The sequence below is a fragment of the Xiphophorus couchianus genome, chromosome 6, assembly GCF_001444195.1.
Source record: "Xiphophorus couchianus chromosome 6, X_couchianus-1.0, whole genome shotgun sequence".
Taxonomy (NCBI): domain Eukaryota; kingdom Metazoa; phylum Chordata; class Actinopteri; order Cyprinodontiformes; family Poeciliidae; genus Xiphophorus; species Xiphophorus couchianus.
The window spans coordinates 3,352,816-3,362,309 of NC_040233.1; the positions used below are offsets into that span (position 1 = coordinate 3,352,816).

General features: G+C 36.4%; 1 long non-coding RNA gene across 2 annotated transcripts; it reads right to left on the reverse strand.

Moving 5' to 3' along the window:
* Window positions 1–2,414: 2,414 nt before the first annotated feature.
* On the reverse strand, window positions 2,415–4,611 carry LOC114145954 (uncharacterized). Of its 2 annotated transcripts, XR_003595796.1 has the most exons (5): window positions 3,410–4,611; window positions 3,205–3,229; window positions 2,943–3,066; window positions 2,762–2,819; window positions 2,415–2,645 (listed from the first exon to the last, which is right to left on the reverse strand). It is a non-coding gene; the product is annotated as an uncharacterized LOC114145954 (long non-coding RNA). The 2 variants fall into 2 exon arrangements; XR_003595795.1 differs by having other exon boundaries at window positions 2,415–3,066.
* Window positions 4,612–9,494: the final 4,883 nt, after the last annotated feature.

Genomic DNA, 9,494 nt, shown 5'->3' on the forward strand with positions numbered 1-9,494 from the left:
TACTGGGTAAAACCACATTCTGCAACATCAAAAGTCTGAATAGAAAAAGTCACCGACACAGAGGGCCATGTTTTAGTGTGAGGTTTACATCAATGACTCCTTCTGTGTAAAACAATACTTTGAAAATGAAAAGTAGATTTGTTGTTATAAATCTTCGATCTTCAAAGTTGTAAATATGTACCAGCAGATTTTTAAAGGCTTAGAAATCCTTAAAACAAGACTTTTTATTATTTGCTGCCATGGAGTCAACTCTTATACCTATGAACTTTATGTGACCATAGCAACATAGTTTGATTATAAAACTCTCACTGAATGCCTGGTTTATGGGGAATCACTTAGATTTTTGACTGAAATGCTGTTTTTCTGCCTCAGGCAGGGAATCTGCTTTGTTTATAAAGCCAACTGTTTTTGATAACATAACATCCTCAGCTTTGTCTTTGCAGTGTCTTCAGATTGTGCCCTTTTTCTTTTGTACCTTTTAGGTTGTTCTGATGTGTTTTCCAGCCCACCACCTCCCTGTTCAATACGACCTTGAGCCAGCAGAAGAGGGAAGGAATCGGTTGAATGCAAACATCTCCACGCTTTTAACAAAAGTGATGTGGCAGATAAAATCATGCAAAAACAAACAAACACACATCTTTTAATATTCTTCGTTTTTACGTTGTTGAGATTTCTGGTGACGCTTAACGGGAACAAAAAGGTTTGCTTTCAAAGGATTTGTTAACTACCCTAAGAACAGGTAAAAATGTGTCGCCTGGAGGAATGTCCTTCACCTGGAAACCAGGGGTGCGGGGCCTGCTGACAGACCAGATGTTCCAACATGCCTGTTCGCTTCAAGAAACATGTCAGGAGACATTTGTTGCAACATGAAAGAATGACATGCTATGGCGCCCAAAGTATGCTTTAATTATCTGGAAGAAAAAGCAGGAAGAGTGTCTGAAGGGAAGGTTTTCCTCCTCCTTCCTCTGACTAGAGAACATCCAGCCTGGTTGTTCGGTGCGTCTTAATGGACTCTGTTTTCTATATCAATGTGATGATGCTCTGATGGGCTGGTGGAGAGTTTACCTTTGACTGCAGGAGAAACGCCACCGCAACACTGGAGAGGAAAAGTTTGGAAAATTTAGGGGAGTTCCTAAATCCGCTCCAAGTGTTTTAGACAAACACTTGGAGCGGGGAGAGAGCGCCACCATGTGGTCAGGCTTCATTAAACCTTTCATTACAGTTAAAAGTCTACAAGAATCTTTGATAGCAAATATTGTAAAGGTGAACACACACTGTTTCCACAGTTAGGTATTAATTTCTTACATTTTTGGGGAAAATAATTACTTTTAGGAACATTTTTACTACGCTGTGCTTTTTACTTTTACGTGAGTGTTTTTATTATGAAGTATCACTACTCCGAGCAAAAACTTCTGGATGCTCTACCCTCTGTGAGAAACTTCACTGAATGAAGAACAGACTTATCTTAGAAAGAATTCACCAGACACACAGTCTTTGTTTAATGTCGACAGAAATTTATTTGGAAAAATATTTTGTTGTTGTTGTTGTTGTTGTTTTTTTGCCTGATTATGTTATTTCGTAATAATATTATTTATATAAATTATTTTTATTTTGGTCTCTAAAATACCAAAATTTCCACATTACTATATTTTGGTCTATCTGATTAATTTCACTTGAGCTAAAATAAGTAAAAGTAGCTCTGCACTTACTTGAGTATTTTTAGTTCTCTACCTTCTGGCTGTTTCCGTGACAACAGGTTCAAACTCCCATAAATTTCACTTCCAACTTGTGGAATACACTAGCATGTATTTGCTAATTTACATTTTCTAATGACAACTAAAAGTGGTATCATATCATAAAAAACACATTAATTATTAAAGATACCCATTCACAGAAATAGAAAAATACAGACATCTAAATGCACATAAAAAAGAGAACATAAAAAAATCTAGATGAAGCTAATAAAGAATAACAGAACCATAAATTAGATCATGATTTATGAAAAATATTATGTATTTAGTTTATTAATCAGAAGGTAAAAATTTGGTTTTTTTGGCCCAGTAGAATTGTCTTTGCAATTTTTAATAAAAAAATACAAATAAAAAATAAAAATAAAACCGAATTAAAATGAGTAAAATATAAGAAGAAAATGGATAATACCCTCAGTTACTAACCACAGGAAATACGTTTTACACGATCATGACAAACTGTTTTGTCAAAACAGCATAAAGTGTAACTGAAATATAGTATTTTAAACCTAATTTTGAAGCTATGAGATTTTTCTAGAACTTAGAGGAGTAATGTAGGGCGGTGGCCACTAGAGGGAAGCAGAATCTATGTTTCCACTTTTTGTGCTTTTTTTTTCTTTTCACTTTCAAGGATCTCAGCAAAAAACAGGTAAACAGCTTGACATGAATAGATTCAGACATGTTTATTGGTATAAAATTGAACATTTTTTGGCTCATGAGCTGTTGGACAGAAGTCACACTGTGGGAGGTGACATTGGCAGAGGATGAATAATGGGCTTAAGAGGTGAAGTGATTTACTTTGAAGTAGATGAAGACACTTAGTTCCTCTCCTCTCACTACATCTCCCAACACCAACATTGCCTCACACCGAGAGCTTTTCATAGCAAAATAGAAAGTCTGAAAATGTGAAATGACAACTCAGAACTGGAGTAAACACATCTGAGGTGATAAATGTGTGAGCATCTTGTCACTGCAAAGTCTCAGCTGCTGCCATAATTCTGTAATAGGCTTACCTAGGTGAGTGGGCAAACTCTCCTCCTCTGCTTGCTTGCTAACATGTTCCCTGCTAAGCTAAACAAGAGTCAGAGGTAAAAGGCGAAGCTAAACATAAACAGTTCAGAGGGGAAAGGAAAAGGTCGACAGATTGCACAAACAGAGGAGCTCGGTGATCTATAACCCGCTCTCACAACTGACCTCTGGGCCTCTGTCGTCAGCGCTTACTCTCATTTTAGGAAGCAACTTTGAATAACTCAAGTGAGTTCAGCCTGCATTTGTAGGCCAGGCTTCAATCCTGTTTCCCCCGAGATAACCAGCTGTTCTGTTCAGAATACACAAGAGGCACGTTTTTAATCTGCATTTCAGATTTTCTTCTAAAGAAGATGTGCTGCAGAATGACATTTTCTCTTTTGAAGGAAAGCTCAAAGTAAAGACTGGTGTGATTTGAAGAGGCACGTACTGGATCGCATGCTCCTCTTCAATCACTGGGAAACAAAAAGATTTGTTGAAAAATGCAAATGAGAATCATATATGAAGAAATTTGTTTACAGCAAGGGTGGTCAAAGTGAGGCCTAGGGGCCATTTGTGGCCCCTGGACTCATTCGGATCACAGCTCAAGAATAAATTAGAACAAAACTAGGCTTTTAAAATCAAAAACTACTTACAGGAATGTTAGATGCAATACAAAATGGTCCCCTTTTCCAAGCTTTCTGTTTTGGTTATATCGTCATGGTAACTACAACCACATTGAGTTGTAGTCTAAAATCCACCTTGGTGTAAAGAGATTTGCTTTTATTTGCTGTATTAAACTTGACTAAGTACAGCAAGTGTTTTAAAATGAAGACTGACCAAGATGCTGTTCTTATTGTTGAAAATAATAAAAAATGTTTTTTAAGTTTCTGTTAGTCAAGCTTTAAATAATAAGCAAACTAGATGCTTTTTCATTTAACAAGGAAAAATCATCTAAAGTTTAGGATCAACAATCCCAATCCTATGCAACATCTGATTATTTGTTTAATTAAAATAATTCATGCTTAATTTATAGTTTAGCTGAGTTTTTTTATCACATTTTTGGTCATTTTAGTTTTAAAAAATATATATTTTTTGGCCCGCGAATAATTTGGAGCTAATAATTTTGACAAAATGACATGACAAAATGTTTGGACATCCCTGGTTTACAGGCAGTTGCCAGAGCCTCTGACAGGCAGTCAAAGCAGTCAGTAAAGAGCTTTAAACAGAGGAATCCACAGAGATTTCGTTTAAAGGTTTACCAGGCCTTCATTAGGTTTGATAGTCACATGTTGGCAAAAATGGTCTGAATGTAGACCAAATGACATGTTTGTCATTTGACACCATGTATGGTGCTTTTTTATAGCACCATACTTGGTGCTATAAAAACGTTTGCTCCCTCACAGATTTTTGCTTTTTTGTCACATTTAAATGTTTCAAGTAATCAATTTACATTCAATTAGTTCAGTTAGAATTATTTTTAGAAAGCTGAGATATATTTGACACGTCTAGACCTGTGGAATCCAGAAATCCCTCAGATAGATCCGGTCTGACATCATGAAGTAGGCTGGAAGATCTCAAATATTGTGCTGAAAAAATTCAAAAACAGGTCAGAAACAAAGTTTGAGGCATCCACATTTAAGTAGATGTCTACAACTAGTAGACCACAAGTAGTACTAGCAGTAGTGCAAAGCCATTTTTGTGGATGTGGGTGAGAGTTATTATCCACAAATACAAAAAATGAAACAGTGTTCTGAGGAGTTTCTTTTGTATCAAAATTACAAAGAAGCAAATCAACAATCCATTAATGAACTCACAAAATAAAGAACAACATTCAAAATGAGCTAAAAAATGAGCTAACAAATGAAATATTTATCTTGCAAACTAATTTGCATATTAGCTAAATATTTAGCTTGGACTTAAATATTTAGATACAAGTTTGGAGTATAAATGTTTAGTTTGGGAATTAAATGTTTTGTTGAAATATACATGTAGTTTGAAAACTAAATATTTAGCACAGACTTAAGCACTTAGTTGGGAACTAAATATTTAGCCTCCTAACCAAATATTTAATTTCAAAAATGTGAATTTATAAACTAAATATTTAGCTTATAAATAATATTTTTAGTTTGGAACTCTGATTTGTAAATGTATAGTGAAAATATGACTTTGAAAAATGAACACCTACATGTTTTTCTTTTTGATAAGCTAAATAAACCAAAAATATTGCTGTTAATTTTTTACTGTGTATGTTTACAAAGAGCACCCCATATTTTTCCTGTGGGTTAAGCCAGCAGCAGGGTGTTCCTCCTGCAATATATGACAGTACATCTCAGTATGGACCAGTTCCAATCTGAGAGCTGCAGCTGCCTAAAAGAGCTGCAGCTCTCAGATCAAAATAACCTGATCTGCTAATCCAATCACTCAACTGCTCTGACACTTTGTTTCTACGTGGAACATGTGCTGCTGCAGAATATTAACACACACTCCGTCAGCAATACTAAAGCAGCTCTAAGCGATGTGGGGTCAGCATATTTGCTTTTGAACTTAAACTAATTTTCTCAAGTTCTAGACTGCAAAAACACAAGCATCCTGATGCTGAGTTTACCATGTAATCCCCCGTAATCTGCCATAGTTCTGGAGGTATTTTCCCTCTCGCTGCGCTGTAACCCAGAGCAGAAGGAAACACACACACACACACACACCCACCCCTACACCCACACACCTGTATGAGTTGCACTTGCTAGACTGGATACAGCGATCATTTCTGATAAAGATGTTGCTGCCTAAAAAGAAACAAAAGGGATCTGTTTGGATCATTTGATTCTGATGGAGCAAAATGCACTCAGTGGATGTGTGTCAGAACCTTTACATGTCGACTCCTTTTAACCAACACACCCCCACACGCGCATGCACACACACCAGCATTCTCAGGCCACGTGAGCCTTAACGGGTAGCTAATAAGCTTGGCGTGTCTTAGAGGTTTTTCTTCTAACTTAGCAGCCAGTCTAAGTTCTTAACGTACATGCTGGTTGTGTGTGAACCATCTAGCAAGCCCTGCATGTGTACGTCCCCATAAACACCTTAGGAGTCAAAATGGTGTCCTAAACCACAAAGGCGTGTATGCGTGTGTTTGTGTTTCATGCCATTTTTGTTTGATTTTTCCAATGAATTGGCCAGCAGTTCACCATCACTGACATTCTCTAACACCTGGATTCTGTTCCACACACAACAGATGAGGGTCTCCATGGGAACAGGGTCCTTTCCTGCAGATTTCTCAGGGTTTGCTGCTGCAAAAATAAACATGAGTTTCTCCATCTGCTGCCTCCACTGACCGCTGGGGAACAGCTGTGTTTGGTACAAAAAAAACACACACACACACACACACGCCTACACACCCACACACACACTGAGCCTCTAGTTTTACACCATGTTCCAAATTATTATGCAAATGATATTTTCTCAGATTTTCTCTAATGGTCAATGCAAATGATGGTCAGTATAATTTTCAAGTCATGAACTATTACAATGTAGATCAAATTTTACTGAACAAAGCTCCCCATGAGAACAGTATTTTTTTCAAACATAAAAAACTCAAAATGCACTGCTCCAAATTATTATGCACAGCAGAGTGTGTTGATGTTCTCTATCTGATGTTGGATTTTCATGTGATAGATTGGTGACCTGTCCAGGGTGACCCTGCCTCTCACCCTTCGAGATAGACACCAGTACCAGTCACAACCCCACTAGGGTTGAAAGGGTTGTGTCCTCCTGGAAGGTGAACGTCCACCCCAGCTTCAAACATTTTAGTCAAGTGAAATTAAATTGTTTAGGACATTTCAGCAACAAGGCAGTTCAAAGTGTTTTAAAGCATAAAAACATAAACAGCAACCAATTATAAAACAAGCAATCAACATTACATTTTGTCAAATGCAATCAAAGTCATTGCTCCAATATGTCAATACCAAGTTTGCATCAGGGTTGGATTGATAATAGGTTGGTAATATTCTTACTCCAGTTTAAGATTCCTTCTTGAAATTTTACTTTTAGGATTGTAGTTTCTCAACTCCACTTAAAAAAATTATTTTGATTTGCTCTCAAATTACATGTATTTTTTGTACTTTGATTATTTAGAAAAAATGCACACAAAGTTGTTTTATTTTTTTTATTGTTTCTATTGTTCTACTTGTCAGCTTAATATATTATTAAAGTATTTTATTGACACCTATAAACTTTGTCCAAAGGTTTTAACAAAATAATTCAGAGGAAAAAACACAAAAACAGATAAAGGTCAGAAGTTTCTTGATGTATCAAACTTAAATGATAGAAAGTATCGGTATAGGTATTGGTGACAGTGGCCCTTAATTTAATTGGTATCGGATCAATTCCAAAATATGCAGCATCACACACCTCGACTCCGTGTAGCAACCTGTCAACAATGGCTTTTCTTTTTGTAACTGAAGGTGGACATGCTGGATTTTTTTCTATTATGTTGCAAATTTGACTTGTTGTTTCCTTGCTGACCTGAGTTGCTCACTCAATGAGATCCACAAACCAAGAGGATCAATTAATGATGAAAACATCAAAGCTGCAATGCAACTTTCTTTCTCAATCCTGCTTTCTGTAGAGCTCTGAAATAAAATAAAAGATGATAAACTTCTTGTATCTAACTAACTGTTACCCATCTAATCATTTCTTCTTTTTCTACTGTAAAACATTTGCAAAGCACCCCTGCTTCTCAAGTTTTCCCCAGACCTCCATGTCACTGGCTGAAGCGGGTCATAGAAACTTTCTCAAACCTCAGATGAGATCAACCAAAATGTGGTTGGGGGAACTGCATCTCTCTGTGCTGCCCCCTCTTAAAGGGAAAGTTCAGAAGTGTGTACTTTAAAAGACACTGTCTTGAGGAAATGGTCTTCTCTGATAGCCTCCCTGTCTCTATGACAACTGAAGGAGTGTCTCTGAGGCTGCCAAAAATGTTCCCAGTGAGAATGTTCTCGTGCTGGTTTCTGGTGTCGGACATTCTATTTCTTAATTATTTTTCTTCTGTAAAACCACTCACTGCAATTTCTCCAAAATGCAGACGTAGGTGTTCCCAACGAGGCGGGGCCTTAATAGGATGCCAACGTCTTCTCTGATGACTGAAATATGAATATATCTCATGTAACTGTTTACATCTGTCACTGCCATGATTTTTAGTGATTTATCACATGAACAGATTTACTCATGTATGATTTCAATTCCTTTTCTTATTTAATGGAAACACCACAACACCAAAATTGTTTTTTTTTTTTTTTTTCAAAATTAGCATAGCATGGAAAAGCTTGTGTGCAAATTTGTCATGGAAACACAGCTACAGATAACTTATAGAAAGGTTAGGTCATTGCGATGCTGCACAATACATATGAACTCCTGTTGTTCATGCTACACCTGCCCCTTTATTCACTTTGCAACTTGTTGCTAACCTAGCTGAGCTGTTTCCTTTGCAGAATGTATATTTTGATAACTTTATTCTGAAACTTTTTATAAGGAGCTTCAAACAAACATGATGGATATTTTTGCAGAATCTTTCTATCTGTAGAATCACCAAGCAGTCCAGCTCTATCTCCCCACTGCTTTACAGGATGTGAAATGAGGTCAAAGGCTCATCACCATTTCCCGTAGTCTTTTGTTGTTAATTCATAACCATATTCATAACTGACAGTTTATTGTGGATTGTTTTTGCTATGTAGGTTATCTATAAGAATTATTTCTTCATTTTAATTCCTTAATTTTACCTTCATGCTGACTGCTGGAATGAAGTTCATGGGAAGCAGTATTTGCCAAACATGTTCTGTGTTCTACTAATTAATTAATTTCAGACTCATCTGTCCAAAGCATATTACTGCAGAAGTTGTTCATTTGGTAAATCTCAGAATGCTCTTCATGTTTTTTCCCCCTGAAAACAAAGCTTGTGCAGTCTGTCAGATCCAGGTGTTTTGCAAGTTGTTTTGACTCTTCTCCACTTATACACTACATTCTATACCAGAATCTGCAACCGATGCAATCCAAGAAACCATTTTTGTCCTTAGTCCCAGTAAGTATACCTGACATTTTGAAAAAAACACAACTTATATATTTTCAGAAATATCTAATAAAGGAAAATTGTTGTAATTTTTCTAACAACCACCATTTTGTTTCTATTTTTTAAAATTTGAAATAAAGAAAAATATAAAACCTTTGCATAAAGAGGATGTTTAATATGTCTTAATCTTAATATTTGTGTAAAATTATGAAAAAACCATGAAAAACACACCTATGACAAGAAACAGATCTAAAAACATATTGCTTGTACTTATGAAGAAAACTGCTACCTACTACCTGAAGACCTAAAAGAGCTTCTCACTCTCAACAGCACGACTAAAAATGCATGATGCATAGCAGGAGAACTCTTCAAAATGCTGAGTGTTAACATCTTAAAAATGTTCTGCTGATGTGATCAATGTGTTTGATTTTGACCATTTTAAAGGGGCAGTGTCATATAAAATCGACTTTTTTTAGCTTTACATTATGTTATAATGTTATTCCCTCATCAAAAACATACCTGGAGTGTTGACTTGATCCTCTCATGTATATCTGAGAACTCCTTTGATTTCCCATGGCAACCATTCAGCTGTGCAAAACACTTGGGTGGACCTAGCTCTGCCTTCAAGATGAAGTTCCTCCTAAAAGCTGAGGCTCACAGAGCAGTTCCTACAGACC